This window comes from Musca autumnalis, unplaced genomic scaffold, assembly GCF_047663935.1.
Source record: "Musca autumnalis isolate F117 unplaced genomic scaffold, ASM4766393v1 scaffold_4, whole genome shotgun sequence".
In the NCBI taxonomy this organism is placed as follows: domain Eukaryota; kingdom Metazoa; phylum Arthropoda; class Insecta; order Diptera; family Muscidae; genus Musca; species Musca autumnalis.
The window spans coordinates 200,459,453-200,478,422 of NW_027411977.1; the positions used below are offsets into that span (position 1 = coordinate 200,459,453).

At 35.2% G+C, this 18,970-nt stretch overlaps 1 protein-coding gene across 1 annotated transcript in view; it reads right to left on the minus strand.

Moving 5' to 3' along the window:
* Nucleotides 1-5,077, minus strand: part of LOC141401266 (uncharacterized) — a 627,482-nt gene extending 622,405 nt beyond the window's left edge. Inside the window, exon 1 of the mRNA XM_073981350.1 lies at nt 4,209-5,077. The gene's annotated coding sequence lies outside the window, so the exon portion shown is untranslated. The remainder of the gene's footprint in view (nt 1-4,208) is intronic.
* Between the last annotated feature and the right edge of the window lie 13,893 nt (nt 5,078-18,970).

The window sequence follows — 18,970 nt, forward strand, 5'->3', positions numbered from 1 at the left end:
ATAATAATTGTTATAAATACTATAAATACCTTTTCTTGTTAGAAATATTTTGTATTTCTTAATATTTTTTCCCAGTTCATATGATTGTTATTAATTAAAAAGAATCGTACGCATTGGAGTTACGATGTTTAGAAATAAAATATATTAATAAAACAAGTAAGCAAAGGCTATAGTCGGACGGGGCCGACCATGTGATACCCTACACCACTACCCCTGGGAATTAGCTTTCAGCAAATCAAAATACCTTTGTGGAAAAATAAACGTATCACATCAAGCTTAAATAATAATAATAATTGTTCTACAAACATCCCAGAAAATGTCCCCAACTCTACCGATAGGTTGAATTTCCCTAGCCGGGAAATGTCTGTGGAACAATTATATATATTATACATTTCTAGATTTGGGTAATCTAGTTCCTAGTTCACGTAGTTCAGTAATGTTGGCGACATTTTCTGAGTATTTCAGCCTTGTACAACTTCTCTACAAGTGGTGTCTTAGACACGCCGTTCGGACTCGGCGATAAACAGTAGGTCCCATATCATTGAGCTAATATGAATCGGGGTGCACTCATTGATATGAGAGAAGTTCCGCCTGGGATGTTTGTGGAACTAGTTCCAAAGCGTATGAGTAACATCATAAAATCTAACGTGTGATATTACGTATACGCAGTTTGTTCATACAAATGATGTGGGCCATTGGAACAGCATAGTAAACTAGATAGTTCCATTTAAATAGTTCATTTGGCACAACAATATACATTTCTAATAAATATTCCAAAATTGTCTTGCACACTAGCCATTTTGGAGTTACATTGGAAAAAGTGTACCCTATTACAAATAGGGATCGGACTGCATCAGATTTCAAATGGACCCGAGACAAGTCCTCAAACTGAACCGATATACTTCATATTCCAACCTGATACATGAACGGATGAAATAAAACGATGTGCAAAGATTGGACCAATCAGCGGATTTCCCATTATAATTGGTGCCGCCAGGGTTTCTTTGATCTTATAGGCCATTATCTCAGGAAAACAATTGCACCGTCGCACAGTGGTTCAGAAATCGATTTTCCTGGCCAAACCCCCAATATTTTGTCGTCACCGACTGTTAGTTTCTTTATGAGATTCGATTTAATCACACCGAAACTAAGGAAAAAAAAGAAGTAAGAAAAGACTATAGTCGGACTACTCCACTACTTTTACATGATCTTTTGGCGGATAAAAATAAATTTTCATAGCAATTTATAATGAACGGCCCACCTGTTCATATAAAGTTATGTGGGACCAATATTTCGTCACCATAAATGTCCGAAGACGTAACCCACAAAAACAAAACTTTACAGGAGAAGCAAAAAGCCTTATAAAATGAAAAACTGTTTTATAGAATATCAATCCTATGAGGGCGAGTATTTGGGGTATTATCAATCATGTATGAGTGGGAGTAAGTAATGTAATGGATCCGTCATTACAACAAAATCTGCAGTATTATCCTATTTTCCGAAATGCCATTTATGGAATAGGATCGTTATTTTTGAACGTAGAAACTTGAAATTTTGCCAGAAGATATATTTCAGCTTTATGCATCAGATTCCATCAAAAAACGAATCTCGATTTTCATGTGGATTACCTCTTCGGGTATTTATGGTGACGATTTACTATTGAATAAAACCAAAAGAAGCATACAAACTTTAAGACGCTGTAGAAAAATTGAAATCTAGAATTTTCTCTGTCATTCCGTTCATGTATCTTAATACGTTTTATTTACTCGAAATATTGGGATCGCTATACTTAATGCACCAAAATTTCGAAATATAACATTATGTTTGAGCTAAATCAAAAATTATACAGAAATTTTAAGACCCTCAGCATCACCTAGATTATTCCGGTTTCTTTCAATGTTAAAGCGTGGGATTTCTCTGTCGTGGTTTCTCCATTAATAATAATGAAAGCATGTAACATGAAATAAAAATGTAGGTTTTTACACACAAGAAAAACTATAGTAACTAAAGTTCCGTTATCATTATTCCAATAAGCAGAAAGTAAAATATCAACAGTTAATTTTGTCTACGTCATCTAGTTGGTAGAAATATGCCTCCAGAAATTTCAATATGGACTAAAACTTGAATTTTAATATTTTTCACATCAAAGTTATGGCCAATTTCACACGCTAAACACCATTCGATCATCATCCAAAATTATTGGTATCTTCATTTACCTAAACTCTAAGCTCGTGCAAAATTTTGTTACCATTGAACTATAACTAGGACATTTTCGTGATTATAATACACTAAGGACTCTGAGATCCCTTTATACATTAGGCTGTAACTCTACCATCTTCAATATTTGTCTTTGAGAATTAATTTAGGAGACGAGCTTCACTTTCCCCAGCATATGAAACATTTTAGATCGATAAATTTGTTTAATGTCCCTTTCGAACCCATTTTTCTGGAAAAAAGTTACTTTTGGCAGTTAAACACAATTCTTCGGAAAAATAATGGTTAAGGTGGAACAATTCTTCGAAATGTTTTATAAGAATTTTTTTTCATTTCGGAGTTCTTCCAACGCTTTTTCTAATACCGGACAATAACTTAGAAACTGTTCTTCGGAGAACTATTGTTCCTCAAGGATCACTTTTAACCTTTAAAACATTTCTGATTAATGGAAAACTTAACTGGCAATTTTGTAGGACCAATTATTTTGAAACTATTTTTTTGTATTTAAAAATCATTTCCTCTTTCTCGAAATTTGGCCTAATCAACAACCAACCGTTTTGCCGCAAAATTTTCTGGAATATATTTAGTTTTAGATGGATTCTCTAAATTCCAAAACGATTTATTTTCTTATGTGAGGACTTGACTGGGAAAAGTCGCTGCAAAATGTCACAGTAAAGAAGGAAAATATTTTTTAGAACGATTTTCCAATTGTCCATCTTTTGGACATTTTTCAGAATTTTTTATATGAATGGAATGATGTATTTTCTTGTCCCTTTTTTGTTCACTTTCAATGAAAATTCTCGTATTTCTCATATTTTCGAAGCAAAATTATGGCCGATTGATGCGGAAAATATTTCCTTCGCTACTCTCAAATTTCGCCACAACTTTTCTGGAAAGTTCTTTGTTCCAGGTGGATACTCTACATGGCAAAACGATTTATTTTCTTATGTGCTCTTTTCAGTATCTCTGACCTTCGAGAAAAGTTGCTTCGAAATGCCGCAGTATCGAATAAAAATATTTTCTAGAACAATTGTCTAATCTTTTGGACAAAACGACATTTTGCAGAATTTTTGTAACTATATTAATGGAATGATGTATTTGCTTGTCCCTTTTTTGTTCACCTTCGATGGAAATTCTCGTATTTTCCATATTTTCGAAGCAAAATTATGGCCGATTTTCCCAGAAATAATTTTCTTGAGTACTGGACATTTTGCAGCAACTTTTATGGGAAGTATTTGGTTTCATGTGACCTTTTCGCATACGGAAACGATTTATTTTCTTAGCTCTAAACAATTTTATGCCTTCGTAGCCACTCCGGTAAAAATGTAAAATACCCATAAAATTATAAATCTTTTACAGAAAAATTATAGCAAATTTTTCTGGTTATTCCAATATTTTGATCAAAGAGAACTAAAATTTTTCTCAACTTATTCGTTACTTCAACTATTACTTTAGAGAGGATAGATGTACGGATAAAGACACCCATAAGCTCACACTTTAACTAATCGTTTGGAAACAATTTTTTTTTTTAAGAAAACATTAAGGGGTTTTAGGCGATATTGGGGACAGTTTTATATTAGGAATGGAACTTGTTCATCTTTCACTCAATTTAGATGAAAATTTGCGTATTTTCCATATATCCCCATTTTGGAAATTACATTTTACAAAAAGCCTGCAAAAAGGCATATCGATAAATATTAAAATTCGTTGCATATATTTAGGAGTTAACAGAAAACCCAAACCACAACCATTAACTATATTAAGGCATTTTTTTAATAAATATGACAATTCTTTGCATACATTTAGGAGCTGACAATTGTACACAATTCCCATGACGCACACACACACGCCACGTGAATCACTTAGCCAAGTTATTGAATATTTATAAACAGTTTCCAAAGAATATAAAATTCATTTAAAATTTTAATAGAATTTCAAAACAAAAGTTTTCCAAAAGATTTTCTTGTCTTCTATTGTTTTATTTATTAAAATACCTTGTATTGTTGTCGTTGTTGTTGTAAAACAGTTGCTCTGAACTTTGTTATTGTAGAGTGGAGAGTAATGTTGTGGGTGTTGTTGGTTTAACGCTTCACGCTGAAGACATTCATTTAAAAGGATAACACCAGCTGTTTTATGTTTTATGACTTGCGAAGTTGCTGTTTTATGGATTTCAATTAAAAATTTTTATACTTTATTTTTATTCAAAACACACACACACACAGACGTATACTGGAACTTGCACAAACACTTCTAATACATACACTCACTTTAATTTAAGCAAAATTGCTTAGACAGACACTACGAAGATAAATTTTAATATAATTTTTTCGGTAGCATACACAAACACTAATGCACTGATAGATAATAAGACGGGACAGGATTTTTGCAATCCTTAAATTTTCTAAGGATATTTTGTAGGGGGCTTTTTAAAGGAAACTTTTGTTGTATTAAATTTGTAATGCAAGCTATTGATTCTTAAAGGCGGCTGGCTATTTTGGTATTAAAGCACTTTATTTTGAAAATTTTAGATATTTTTTCTCACGTTTTATTAAAGCAATTTGTTTAGGAGATATGGTGACAATTTTTTTTCAAATATTTCTTATAAAACTTTTCTTTACAAAGACACGAAACAACGACCGTTTTTCTTATACAAAGTAGAGACGTTTTAAAACGCTTTCTTTTCTCGTAGAAATTACGCACGTATTTCGAATTAGATTTTCACGCTCGTCAAAATTTTGCGAATTGGACAATGTACGCGATTTTTCTCGTCAAAACATCAACGTTTTACATACGGAACGTAACGTTCTTGTGTGATAAAGCAAGTGTGAATGCAACGACTTCGGCCACACAACTGAATAGCGCCAACGTGTATTGAAATGTTGGTTGCTTCAACACTAAAAACACACATATTGTGTGAATAGCAATACAGTTGTAGTGGTAGTGGTATTGTTGGTGTTGATAACAACAACAACGACATCATCAGCAATAACAATAACAGGCCTAAAAGGATAGTTAGATAAAGGCAAAGGCAAGGATAATGCAAAGGAATCATGGATGGAAAAAGTCTGCGAAAACAAAATATAGGAATTGAAAGAGAGAGAGAATGATAGAGAAAACCAGTAACATGCGGCAAAAATTGCAAGAGAGCGAGAATCAAAACACAATTTGGGTCTCACCAATACTCACACATATTGTGGGTGTTGGAAACAATAGAACAAAATATATATTTGAGAGCATAAACATAAAGAGCACATATCCTTCTCTCAAACTTAATAATTACAATGGTAATAATATTCTTTGAAAGCTAATGATAATTTCCCATCAAGACGATTATGTTGTTCAAAAGGTAATAATGATAATTTCGTTTGAGAATAATTATGTTTAGTGTAACCTGATGATAATTATCATTTGTAATAATGTCGTCTGTGTAATATGATTTATCTGTGATGATTATGATTAGAGTATGTTTACTTGTAAACACAACATTTGCCATTGAAGTTGCTGGTTATGGTGAGCAGAAGCAACGAAATTGTCTTTCTGTGTGAAAAAAGGTTAATGCATTAGTGACGTCATGTCAAAGCTTTTCACTTTATGACATTACATTTGACTATAGTCACACAAACATACATTTCATAAATTCTTTAAAACTTACGTTCTTTATATTCCACGAAAGGATTAAAGGTTGAATTTCTTGGTATAAAATTAAAATATGCCTAAGTCTTCTGTTATAGAATTTTGAGTGCATATCACAACAAGAAATGTTAAGAACCAACACAACGACTTATGATAAACGTTGTATAGTTAGATGAGCACCAGATAGTTGTTTAGTAAGATGAGGGCGAACGTGTGCTCAATACGGCGACCATAGAATAGACAAAACATACAAATCATTTGCATTGCTTGTCCAGAGGAAATACCAATCAAGATTTTAGAGATAACTTATTTCATTTGGTTTCTCGAACAGAGTTTTGGATTTCCTATCAAGCATCTTAGAACTTGATCTATGTCTAGAAGTCTAGAGATTCCAACAGATGACCCTGATTCCTATATGTGTGTTTAGAAGGTTTCCATCGCCCGCGAACGCAGTGCCGCTTTAGCTGTAATATTTTTCACACTATCCTTCTTTGATAGAAGACCGGGTCGGTCTTTTGGCCTTGGGATGTGATTTTTCCGTTGACCTAACTTTCTTCACCGTAGTCTTCGATGTAGAAGGGTTGGTTGTGGTAGGAGCCACACGTCCAGATACAGAGGCCTATTCCGGGACAAGCTTCCAACCTTTTACATCTTTGATTTTATATGGGGTTGATTCATCTCTTTTGCCTTCAACTCATTCGACTTCCAGACTCTGTTTGTACAGGACCTTCCTTTGAAGGGAGTGTAGGTGAGTCCTTCGCGGGGCGCTCCTAATTTGTTCTTTTGTGGCAATAGGGGCCGATGTTGGCGTTGTGCCCAACCTGGCCATTGGGATTAGTGAACGGCTTTTAATTCAGGATTTATCTTGGATAAGTGAGGATGTTCCACCCTAAGATTGATCCTGATTAATTTGATTTCTCTCGTCAATATGAACGAGGGTTACCTGTCAATGTATTTCTTGAGGTAGTCCATCGATCAGCGATAGACCTTTTTCTCCTTAGCCAACCGAATAGCAGATCTGGTTGGAGTCAGTTGGACTAAGGTTTTGGTCAATAGCATCCTGCCTCCGGAGGCTAGTTTTATCGGCTGCGTTTTATGGTCGGTTTGCGGTACATTCTATGGTCCTGGCATCAAGGAGTTATTTTATTCAGCTGGGGCCAAGGCCAGATTATCGTCGACTACAGTCGATGGGATAACTGTCATAAGATAAGCTGTCGTCATCGGCCACTACCCTGGTTGAGGCTTAGGGCCATCGTCCGCTCCAGAAGGGATAGAAGTTTTCGGCTTTGTTTAGTCAGACTGTCCTTGACAACTTTTAGACAGAGTGCATTTTGTCCTTCCCCTCCCAAAACTTCCCCAGGCGTTGTTTTGTCAGAATCGATCTAACAGGGTTGAAATATGTCGGTTTTGTTAAGTCAGACTGTCATTGACAACTTCTAGACAGGGTGCATTCTGTCCTTCCCCTCCCAAAACTACTGTACCATCAACCGTAGGCTGGGTTTCCCAGGACGTGGTTTTGGTTTCAGAATATTTTACCGTAGGCTTTGCATTATTATTATCTTTGGGTTTTTGGAAATATTGCTATAAAACGACATCAGTATAGTTATGGAGATACAACGATTGCGTTGGCTAGGCCATGTCATAAGAATAAGCGATGATGAAACCGCTAATATACATATAAATACGGCGCGCATTGCGGTAGTCGCTGAACTGGAAGGTCAAAGTTTCCATGAAGTAAACAAGTGGAAGAAGAGATGGAAAAGCGCGGTATCCCAAACTAGAGAAATAAAGCAACAATAAGAGAGGAATGGAAATCTTTCAGATTTGGATGGCAATACATGAATATGAAACCAAAACCAACATGAGTCCATTTTTTCCTATAACTCTCATATAGCGGTACCACCCCATTTAGTTCAAATGAAGTAACCCATTTTTAACGCAGTTGCGGTTGACCTCGAACTGTAACATTCCATACTTTTCACATTTGCATGACACTACATGAATATGTAGCCAAAACCAATATGGGTCAATTTTTTCTATAACCCTCATATAGGTATTTTGAGGATTTTGTCTTCATATTTAGTCCGAATTGGCTGTAACTTGGCATTGTGAGTTCCAAATTCTACAAACAATTGTGGATATGGGCCAGATTTTGGTGTAGCCACCATATAACGGTACCACCCGATTTTAGGCATTCTAAAGTTTTTATCTACATTTTCGGCCTAAATTGACTGTAATTTGATTATGGACTTCTGAGTGTCAAAAAAATTTATTTACTAAAAAGTAAAAAAATAAGAAATAATTAAAAAAAATAAGTTTCAGTGTTCTATTTGAAAATGCACTTAAAACTAGGAAATAATTTGTCGCTTAGCCTCAATAAGTATATTCTTCCTCATGATGGAATCTCTCAAATAAAACACTTGCATTTAAATTAAAAATTGTGGAAAAATGAAACCGCAAATTTTTATTTGACAGATTCTATCATGTGGAAGAAAATGCTGAATTGGGCAAAGCGACACATTTTTTTTCTAGTTTTAAGTGCATTTATAAATAAAACATTGAAACTTATTTCTTTTTAATTATTTTTTATTTCTTAATATTTTAAAACTTGTCAATACAATTTTTCCTTTATACCGGTGTGAAAAAATTGTTTTGTTAAATAGAGGAGAAAACCACAAAAAATACACTAAAAAATTATCATATATATATTCATGATCAGGATGAAATTCTGAGTCAATCTATGCAAATCCGTACGTCCGTCAGTCTGTTGTAATCACACTATCATCCACAAAACTGGTACGCCACTAGATGTTTTGGCGTTTTTAGCAATTTTTTTCAGACTAAATTAGCTATATGGATGTATGGACATAGGACCATGTAGGACCATATAACAGTTCCGCCCCATTTGAGTTATTTTAACGTTTCTAGCCACTTTTTCAGTCCGAATTAGTTACAACTTGGCACTTAGTGTTACTAGTGGAAAGATATTTATCTGCCAAAAATTATTGACATTTGTATGTCCAAGTTTTGTAAAAATTGATGTATTTTGACGTTTTTAGCAACCTTTTCAGACCGAATTAGCTATAATTTGGTATTAAGGGTTCATAGTGACCAAGAAACTGATCTACCAAAAATTATGGACATATGATACATGTATACGAATAGGCACCATATAACGTTCGATTTAAGATAATTTGACCTTTTCGCTACATTTTTAAACCAAATTAGCGTTTTAGGCTTTAGGATTCACAAAACGTATCTACCAAAAATTATGGACATAGATCCAAATTTTGGTATAGCCCCCATATAACGGTAATGCCCGATTTTAGGTAAATTGACGTTTTATTTACATTTTCAAATCAATTTATCCACATTTGCTTTAATTTGGCATTTAGGGTTCGTTGCAGCATAGCTCCCATTAAACTGTAAACACCGATTTCAGGTATCTTCCAGTTTTCAGTTAAATTAGATATCACTGTGTAACATTTTTAAGGTAATATTGTGCAAACAATTTGAACTGATGATTTCTTGAAAGTACAGACCCAAAATCCAAAAACCAGCTTGGATTTTATGGCTACATATAAACATGGTTAAATATTGACTTTTTAAAGCAAGTCGGTGCTATATCTCTGAAACCAATGTGAATCTTCTTCTGACCTCTGAAGCAAATTTGTAGATAAGGACAAGAGTAAAATAATTAGTAGAGTAATTATATTTTTATAATATATCTAAAAATTCCATAATTTGTATACATTTAGCAAAAACTGATAAATTTTTCGTAATGTTATCTTTGAGAAAAAATATTTTCTGGAATGTAATACATAACTCTTCGGAACATTCATTGTTGTAAAATGCCCCTATAACGTTGTTTTTAGTATATTTTTCAACGACGATTTAATAAATATGTCATTAATATGGTGAAATCCGAAATGCGAGAATAAACTGTTGGTGTGAACTGTGTTGTGTTGTAAAAAATATGATGCAAAATACCGCTGAAACAACATGAAATTAGCATTGTAGAATTTCAGAATATTCTGAGGAATTATTGATAACATTAGTTGGACGATTTTTGCAACAGGCTACTTGGTTCAACTCCCAATAGTTTAGCAGCTACTGACCAGAATTTCACCAATTATGTAAAATTTTCTATATTTTATCGATTTTGATGCCCTAGATGGATTTTTTTTTGTACTGTCTCTTAGACAGATAAGTTCTACTTTCTTAGGGCTACAATACTGTTAAAGACATCAAGTCCAAATTTTTATTCGTTTCTGAGATAAAGGCCCGATAAATGCAAAAATATGTAATTTTAGTCCGATTTTGATTTTGATAATTTTATTTTGAGAGTCATATCTTTTCGATATATATCGCGCCCACTAGTATATTTCAGTGGGTTATCGTACACCTGTTGGACATGTATTCCAGGAAGCATGGACTTGTCCACGGAAAACATAATATGGATGTACATCATCGGTATAAATATTCAAAGGATCTCCCCTTAACTGCACTTGGACACAACTGTTGAACTTTTGTGGGGGAAGTATCCTAAGGAGAGGACCGATATGGACCATTTTAGAAGTTAAACTATGTTTGAACAAAATATGACGAAGTCGAAATTTTGGACCAAATCGGTCTATCAATTCGAGAGTTATTGTGCTCTCCAACTACTACATATGGTGCCATAGGTGTTTTTTATACCCTCCACCATAGTATGGAGGGTATATTAAGTTTGTTTTTCCGTTTGTAACGCATTGAAATACTCATTTGCGACCCTATAAAGTATATATATTCTTGATCAGGGTAAAATTCTGAGTCGATCTGTGTACGTCCGTCCGTCCGTCCGTCTGTGGTAATCACTCTAGCATCCACAAAAATGGAGATAGGACGCTGAAATTTTGGGAAAATGCGTCTTTTTTTTTGCAGGCAGGTCAAGTTCGATGATGGGCTATATCGGTCCACGTTTTGGTATAGCCCCATACAACGGTACCTCCCGATTTTCGGTATTTTTGAGAATTTTACCCCACAAGTTTTACCGAAATATCTGTAATTTGAACATTTGACAGTTGAAATTCTTAGTGGTCACCACACCTCTCCACCAAAAATTGTCAAGAAAGGTCAATGTATTGATAAAGCTCCCATATAAAAGTACCTCCCGATTTTCAGTAATTTGATGATTTTAACTACAATATTAAACCGAACTAGCAGTAATTTGACATTTGAAGTTCTTAGTGGTCACAACACCTCTCTATAAAAAATTTTCAACATAGGTCCATGTTCGGATATATGTAGCTCCCATATAACGGTACCTCCCAATTTTCAGTAATTGGCAATTTTAGCTAAAATTTTTAACCGAACTAACTGTAATTTGACTTTTGAAGGTTGTAGTGGTCACCACACATCTGCATCAACAATTTTCAACATAGCCCTAATGTAACGATACTTCCCGATTTTCGGTACTTTGAGGATTTTACTTAAAATGTTTAACCGAACGTAGGTCCATGTTTTGGTATAGCCTCAAAACAAACCTCCCGATTTTCCGTACCTTAGCTTTATTTTTTGAACGAACTTTCTGTAATTTGAAATTTAAAAGCCAACAAATTTCTGCAACAAAAATTGTTCATTTAAGTTCATATTTTTGTATAGCCCACATACCTCCGAATCAGCTGTTAATGACATTTGAAGTTCCCACTTTATGAACCGATTTTCGGTATATTGAGGATTCTAGCTACAATTTTTAACAGAATTATTAGCTATTTGACATTACAGGCTCCCATCAAAAACTGCCAACATAGGTCCATGTTTTATTATAATCCCTATATAACGGTACCTCCCAATTTCTAGCCCACCAAAAATTGTCAACATACATAATTAGATATAGGCACCATAAAAAGCGCCTACCGAATGAAACATTTTATGTACATTATCTGACAGTTTAACGTACCCACTTAAAGTTGGGGACAGGAATGAAAACTAATTATTCCATTTTAGTTCAGAATATTTTATGGTGGAGGGTATGAAAAGTTCGGCCCGGCCGAACTTAACGCTTTTTTACTTGTTACAACTTTCGGGCTGTTTTCCCAAGAAGTATGGACTTGCCACTGAAAAAAATCTTTTACTGTTGTACTTGAGACAGCGATTGCAAGTTGCTTCAACAGAAATCAAAGTTAGTCAAGAGCAGGTATTAATGTGAACTTATCCGAAATTTTGTGTGGGAGGTACCCGACGGAATGAGCAAATATAGTCCATATTCAAACGTGATCTATATCTGGTAGATATAATAAGATGCGTAAAGTATGGACCACATCGATCACTCCCTTCAAGACTTATCATGCGCACAATTTTTACGAACATTTTTGCACTTTTGTGGGGAAGTTACCCGAAGGAGTGAACCGATATGCCATATCTTCGAACTTAAACTAAGTTTGGACAAAATATTATGAAGGCCAAATTTTGGATCGAATCGGCAGATCCGTTCGAGAGTTATCTTGCGCTCCAATCACTACACACGGTGTCACAGGGGCTTTTGGCACCTTTCAGGCTAACTTCTCAGGAAGTATGGACTTGCTCCTGATGAAACTTGCACCATCGTATAAGGGGCAGTGAATACAAGTTAGTACAGCAAAAGCCAGAGCGATTCGAGAGCAGCTCCTACACTAAACTTTTCCGAAATTTTGTGTGGGAGGTACCCGAAGGCGTGGACCGATTGAGTCCATATTGGAAACTGATCTATGTTTGGTAGAAATTTCACGATGTGCAAACTTTGGACCAAATCGGTTACTTTCTTCAAGAGTTATCGTGCGCACAAATTTTCCGAACATTTTCGAACTTTTGTGGGGGAGGTACCGGAAGGAGTGGACCGACATAACACATCTTCGAACTTAAACTAAGTTTGGAAAAAATATTGCGAAAGCCAAATTTTGGACCAAATCGGTTCATCCGTTCGAGAGTTATCGTGCGCACCAGTCAGACAGACAGACGGACGGACATTGCTAAATCGACTCCAAATTGTCTGAAACATATTTCGTCCCAACATACTTGGGATCTAAAACCATTATTTCGATGAGGCACATTTTGCCCGTATGAAAGTGTATAAACCATCGTTAGCATAAATGCTGAGGATATAAATATAGTTATACCCTCAGCATTTATGCTAACGAGCCAAATGTACCTCAACGAAATAATGGGTTTAGGCCCCAAGTGTGTTTGGACGAAATGTGTTTCAGACAATTTGGAGCCGATTTAGCACTGTCTGTCCGTCTGTCTATCTGGCTGGCTGGTCTACCGGACTTAGATGAGCCCCAATAAGGACTCAATCGGTCCGTTCCTTCGGGTACCTCCCCGCTTCGGTTTTTGTTGTAACATCTTGTTATCACCGACCCCCATACGACGGTACAGGTTTTATCTGCGGCAAGTCCATACTTCCTAAAGAAAATAGCCTGAAAAGTACAAAAAAAAACTATAACCTTTCTCACATTTGGCCAAACTTACCTCAATTTCGAATATAAGCCATATCGGTACACTCCTTCAGGTACCTCCCACACAAAAGTTCAAAAATGTTCGGAAAAATTGTGCGCATGATAAGTCTTGAAGCGAGTAATCGAATCACTTTTATTTCTGTTGAAGCAACATGCATTCGCTGCCTCAATTACGACGGTAGAAGCTTTTTCAGGGGCAAGTCCATTCTTCTTGATAAAACTGTCCGAAAGGTGTAAAAACCCCATAGCACAATATGCAGTCGCTGGAGAGCACTGTAACTCTCGAACTGAACAACCGATTTGGTCATATTGGCTTTCGTCATAATTTGTCCAAACTTAGTCTCAATTCGAAGATGGGCAACAACTTCCGGTACTTCCCCCTCAATATTTAAAACATTTCACTAAAAATGCAAAATGGAATGCACGATGTCTCTTGAACGGGGCAACCAATTTGTTCAAAACTTTGGGTCTCCAAAGTTTACAAGTTTAGTTTAACTTCCAAAATGTGGGCGCGATATTTATCAAAAATAAGATCAACTTTCGTAATGGACTATGTCGGTCCATTCCTTTAAGTACATCCGCCGCAACACTTTTGAATTTTAATCCTAATTCACATTTTTGTCGGCAAGTTCAAATGTCCAAAAAGGGCCACAACATTTTGAAAAGGCCCTAAATACATTCGATCTGTCCGTAGATGATTGTTTAAATTAGGATAGGCTGAGGGTATGTCTCTGTCGGCAAAGCCGACGGATACTTTTTTACTTGATTTTCATTAATATCAAATGGACTGGATTCCCTGCTTTTGGGGATATAGGTAATTTTCATCGATTGCCACAGGTCGGGTAACCACGAAAAAGACAGACAAGCTCTCCTCCAAGATTTGCTATATTGGGATTTTCATCGAATTTAAAATCTCCACGCCTAAAACATATTGATCGTATTACCATACCATAATTTAGTATATATCCCCTAATGACGGTACCTCCCGATTTAACATATTTTGAAGATTTAAAACTGGGATGACTTGCAATTTGGCATTCCCTCTCATTAGGGTTAAGTTAGGGTCATCTACATATCGTCGGCGTCATGCTTAAGTGTTCCATACGCCATTTTTGACATTTTGAGATAAAGGTACCTTACAAGGTTTTGAACCATGCTCTTTCAGATTTTTTGGTCGGTTTTTCTCTATCTCTTATAGTTTCTGAGATACTCAGAAGCCAGAATGTTCCATATCCGCTTTGTTACCCAAAATATCTTGTCGTTTTGTTCCATATCCATAAAGCCTGGCGTATGGAACAAAACAACATTGAACTTTTTAGTTCCATATCCATGTCGTTTGGCGTATGGAACAAAAAGAGACAAAAACGAATTGTTCCGCACCAAAAATGATGGCGTTTGGAACAAAAAATTGCCCATTTTTGCCAAGTTACGGAAAAGTGTGGCGTATGGAACAAATTGTTTTAAAGGACTTGGTTTAAAAACTGAAGAATAATAGTTTCTAAATCCAAATATTTTTGAATGTTGTATTGTTATATGAAAACGAAAATCTTTCATTCGTTTAAACAAAAAATCCCTAGTTTAAAGACAAAATTGTGATGTAAGTCCACAAAAATATGCGCATTCGACTTGAAGCTAGTGTGGACACCGACTAAAAAAATGGTATTATAAGAAAAACGCGTTTAAATTTTTAATGTTACCTTAGAAATGCAAAATATCAATCCGTTTTGTCCGATTTTACCACAAAGAAATAGTAATAAGTAGAGGCAATCCCTTAAATAAATGTTAAGGAAACATATAATATTGTATTTATATCAGAAAAATAAATGTTTCATTTAAGGTCCTGATTTTCCAACTCCACAGTAGCACTTCATATAAGGGAGGTGGAACACGATTGATAAAAAGTGTTTTGGTTGAAATGTGACAAAAAGTGTTCCATGTGACACAAACTGCCAAAAATATGAAAAAAAAAGATTCCATGGAACAATTCAGCAACTTTTTGCAATTATAAAAATTGGCCATAACTTCTAGACTATCACAGATATCTGACTAAAATATACTACTGATATTTTCCATGAGTTTAGTTAAGTAGAACTGAGCTCTTAAAATATTGGATTATTGCACCAGTTTTATCCTATATGGCCTTAAACATTAACTTGAGTTTTTCTCGAATCAGGCAAATGGCGTATGGAACACTTAAGCATGACACCGACGATATGTAGTCTAGGGTACGTATACTTACTGTTTAAACTTATACGACTTTCCAGATTGTTAGAAACCACACATACATACATATACAGTCGAACATCGATTATCCGGGAATTGATTACCCGTAAACCTAATTTTGTTTTTCATTTATAAAGTGGAACTTCTTCAAAGGTTTCTATGTTCAAAGACACAAATTGAGGTATTGTGTATTTAGATTGGCGCCTAGAACTATGCATCAATTTAACTGTTCAAATTACTACCCATCATGGAAATTTTTAAGATTTTAACTTAACATCTACATTTTTTTTTTTTTTTTTTTGTTTTTGTTAACGACGTTGAACTGTTTTTGTGAGCATCCACATTCCAGATGAATTAAATGTTATTCTGGAATTTTAAATTATAAACATTTTTAATAACAAAATAACTTAATTATGATTTGAAAGCTTTTACTCTCAAACCTTAAAAAAGCTTTGGACTCTCATCAAATTCATGTCCCTTATTCTCATCTCCAATATTGAGAACAAGAGAATTTTGTTATGAAAAATGTTTTAACAATTACTCTCCATGCCGTTCTCTCTCATTAACTACCGTTAGCCATGTGACCCCAGTTTTGACCCCCACACCAAAACCAACCTACCACAATAGTTTATTACTTGACTTCCTCTTATCACACCACTCATTTATTCATTGCTAACAAGAAATTTGTTTGTTGCATGTGTGTGAGATGGTGAGCGAACGAGAGAGAGTGTAAAAACATTATGACACTCAGCAGCAATGAGCCATCACGGCTCAACTACAGTACAATGAACACAGGACATAATACAACGACAGTTAATCGTTAGACTTTGACAACTTAAAATGTGTAGGCGCACAAAAAGCGATAACGACTACGGACGACAACTGACTAACGGAGACAAGTACCGCAAAAACAGGGTAATGACGAAGTTGAAATAAAGCAGCATTGATTGGTAGGAGGGGTAAGAATGGTAAGGATAGGCTGGAATTTTTGTGGACAAAAACATATTAACACAATAACGATGTTGATGAAGAAGAAAAATGAGGATGATAGCGGTGACGACGTTTACGAAGATGAAAACAAAAACAAACGAAAAGTGCCGCATATGGAAAATGAAAAAAAACGACAACAAGAAAAAATGAGGCATGTGGATGATGAATATTTTCAGGATGTACATATGTATGTGTTAATGTGTGTGAGTGTAAATTTAATAAGAGTGCATGCAAGTGTTTGTTTAGTTACTTATTGCCATACCCACTCAAAAGATGACGACGATGACTTTGGCGATGATGATGCATCCGCCATGGCATAAGAACAAGAAAAAATGGCATGCCAGTACAAATTGAAAAGAAAACAAAAAAGAAGAACAACAACAAGAAGAACTATTCATAGGCATGTTAACGAAGACCAAGAAAGAAATTGTTAATTTTTCGTTGCAGCGCAAGCGTTGATTTTCCAACATTGCAGATTGCTGTTGGCTGGCTGGCTGGCTGCCTGACTGTTTGACTAACTGGCATATTAGTATTGGTTTGCTTGGCAATCATGGTGATGATGATGCTGCTGCTGTTCATCGTCCTCACGATGACGAAAACACACGGCAGCCTCTCATACCATCATCCATGGAAATGGAGATGCATTCGTCTTGACACGATTTATAAGAAGATGTAGAAACTACCCGGTAAATCGGGAGGCATTATAGGCCTAACATTTACAGATACACCGACAATGTTATGGCACTTGGCTACACCCATACAGAGACCCAAGTAAATTCTGCAATCAGTAGCTTTTGAGGCACAGACTACAACCACCACCACCATCAGCATTTGCAAATAAGTCCCACAATGCCTTAGCATGGCATGTTGCAACCACATTTAAACAAGCAACAAATACAACGACAATTTTGAACAACCAACACAAACCCCAAAACATGAACGAATCACAAATATTTAAAAAGGACTAGAATTACAACTACAACAGCAACAAAATGGAAATAGTAAAATAAACTAAAAAAACTATAGAATAACGACAACAACAACACCAAAGAAAGGCAGTGAGCATGCTACCCTGGAGAAAAAGGCCTATGTTTGGATGATAATTTTTTGAAACAGAGCCAAAAATACGAAGTTCGAAATAGTGCAATAACAAAGTTTTAGTATTTAGGCCTGTCTAAGTACCAACCACCAGCACCATAACCACCACCACCATCACCACAACCATTACCAATACCCTCACATAAAACCAAGAGCCACAATAATTCGTCGAACAGTTTTTTTTTTCGATTTTCTTTTGGTAAAATCAACAAACAAGAAAACATTCAAACTTTCCCACCACCCACACCCTTAAACCAAACTCAAACTTTTTATTGTTGGAAAATTCTCTTTAAATCTGAATTTTTTTCCTACACTTCATACTTTAAACGGCATGAAAGTAGAAGAAGTTTTTAAACTCAAAGGCAAACTTATAATAACAACAACAGTAAAAGTCATTGTAATACGTCATACTACCTCCCATATTTTTTCTTTCCTCCTTTTTTTTTGGGATCCAAGCACGTGCTTTTTAGTTGTTGCCGGTATATAAAACGCATTCACATGCATATGCTGCTGTTGTTATTGTATATAGAAGGGATGAATATATAAGTAAACTTTTGTTGTTGCTGCTGCTGTTTTTCTTGCAATGTGCTTGAGTGTGTGAGGGTATGTGTGTTGCCATTGAAAGCGTGTTACACGCAATTTACTTTGTATATTTATATAGAAAATTTTGTATTAAATTTGAAACAATTTTTCACATAGTGGGACATTTGAAGAATATAGGAAAAAAATTAGAGTTTGTAAATTTAAAAATTGCGAAATTATGAAAAGATAAAAATATTTTATTTTCACTCAGGCATATAAACGAATTTACTTAGGAAGCTGCGATTATAAACATAACCATATATTTTTACAGGAAAGTCCAACTCCTCAGCTACATGCATAGGTCTGGCTTGGCAGTAATTTACCAATTCATCTGACCTTTAAAATAGGCAACTTAGAGCAACGTTTTAGAACAGCCATGTTTTAGTATGTCGGCTTCACCAAGGCCTTGCAAGGGTTCGACAGAAGTAAATTGACAAATTTGATTCAAATGTATTTTCAGTCAACAGGAACGGAGAAATGAAGCCCCCATATATCGGCACATATTTATTTTATGTATTTTAAAGCCTTAGCCAGCATTTCAAATTCCGTAGGAAAATTAAATAGACATACATGCAGCAAAAATATTTACATTAATTAATATTTAATATTTTGTTATAATGTCCGTATTTTGTGCGTCCTGCAAAAAAAATACCAACCAGATATAACTGGGGTTTTTATACCCTCCAACTTTTTGTAGGGTATATTAAGTTTGTTTTTTCCGTTTGAGAGAAGTCTCCCTTGTCCCTTAATGGATG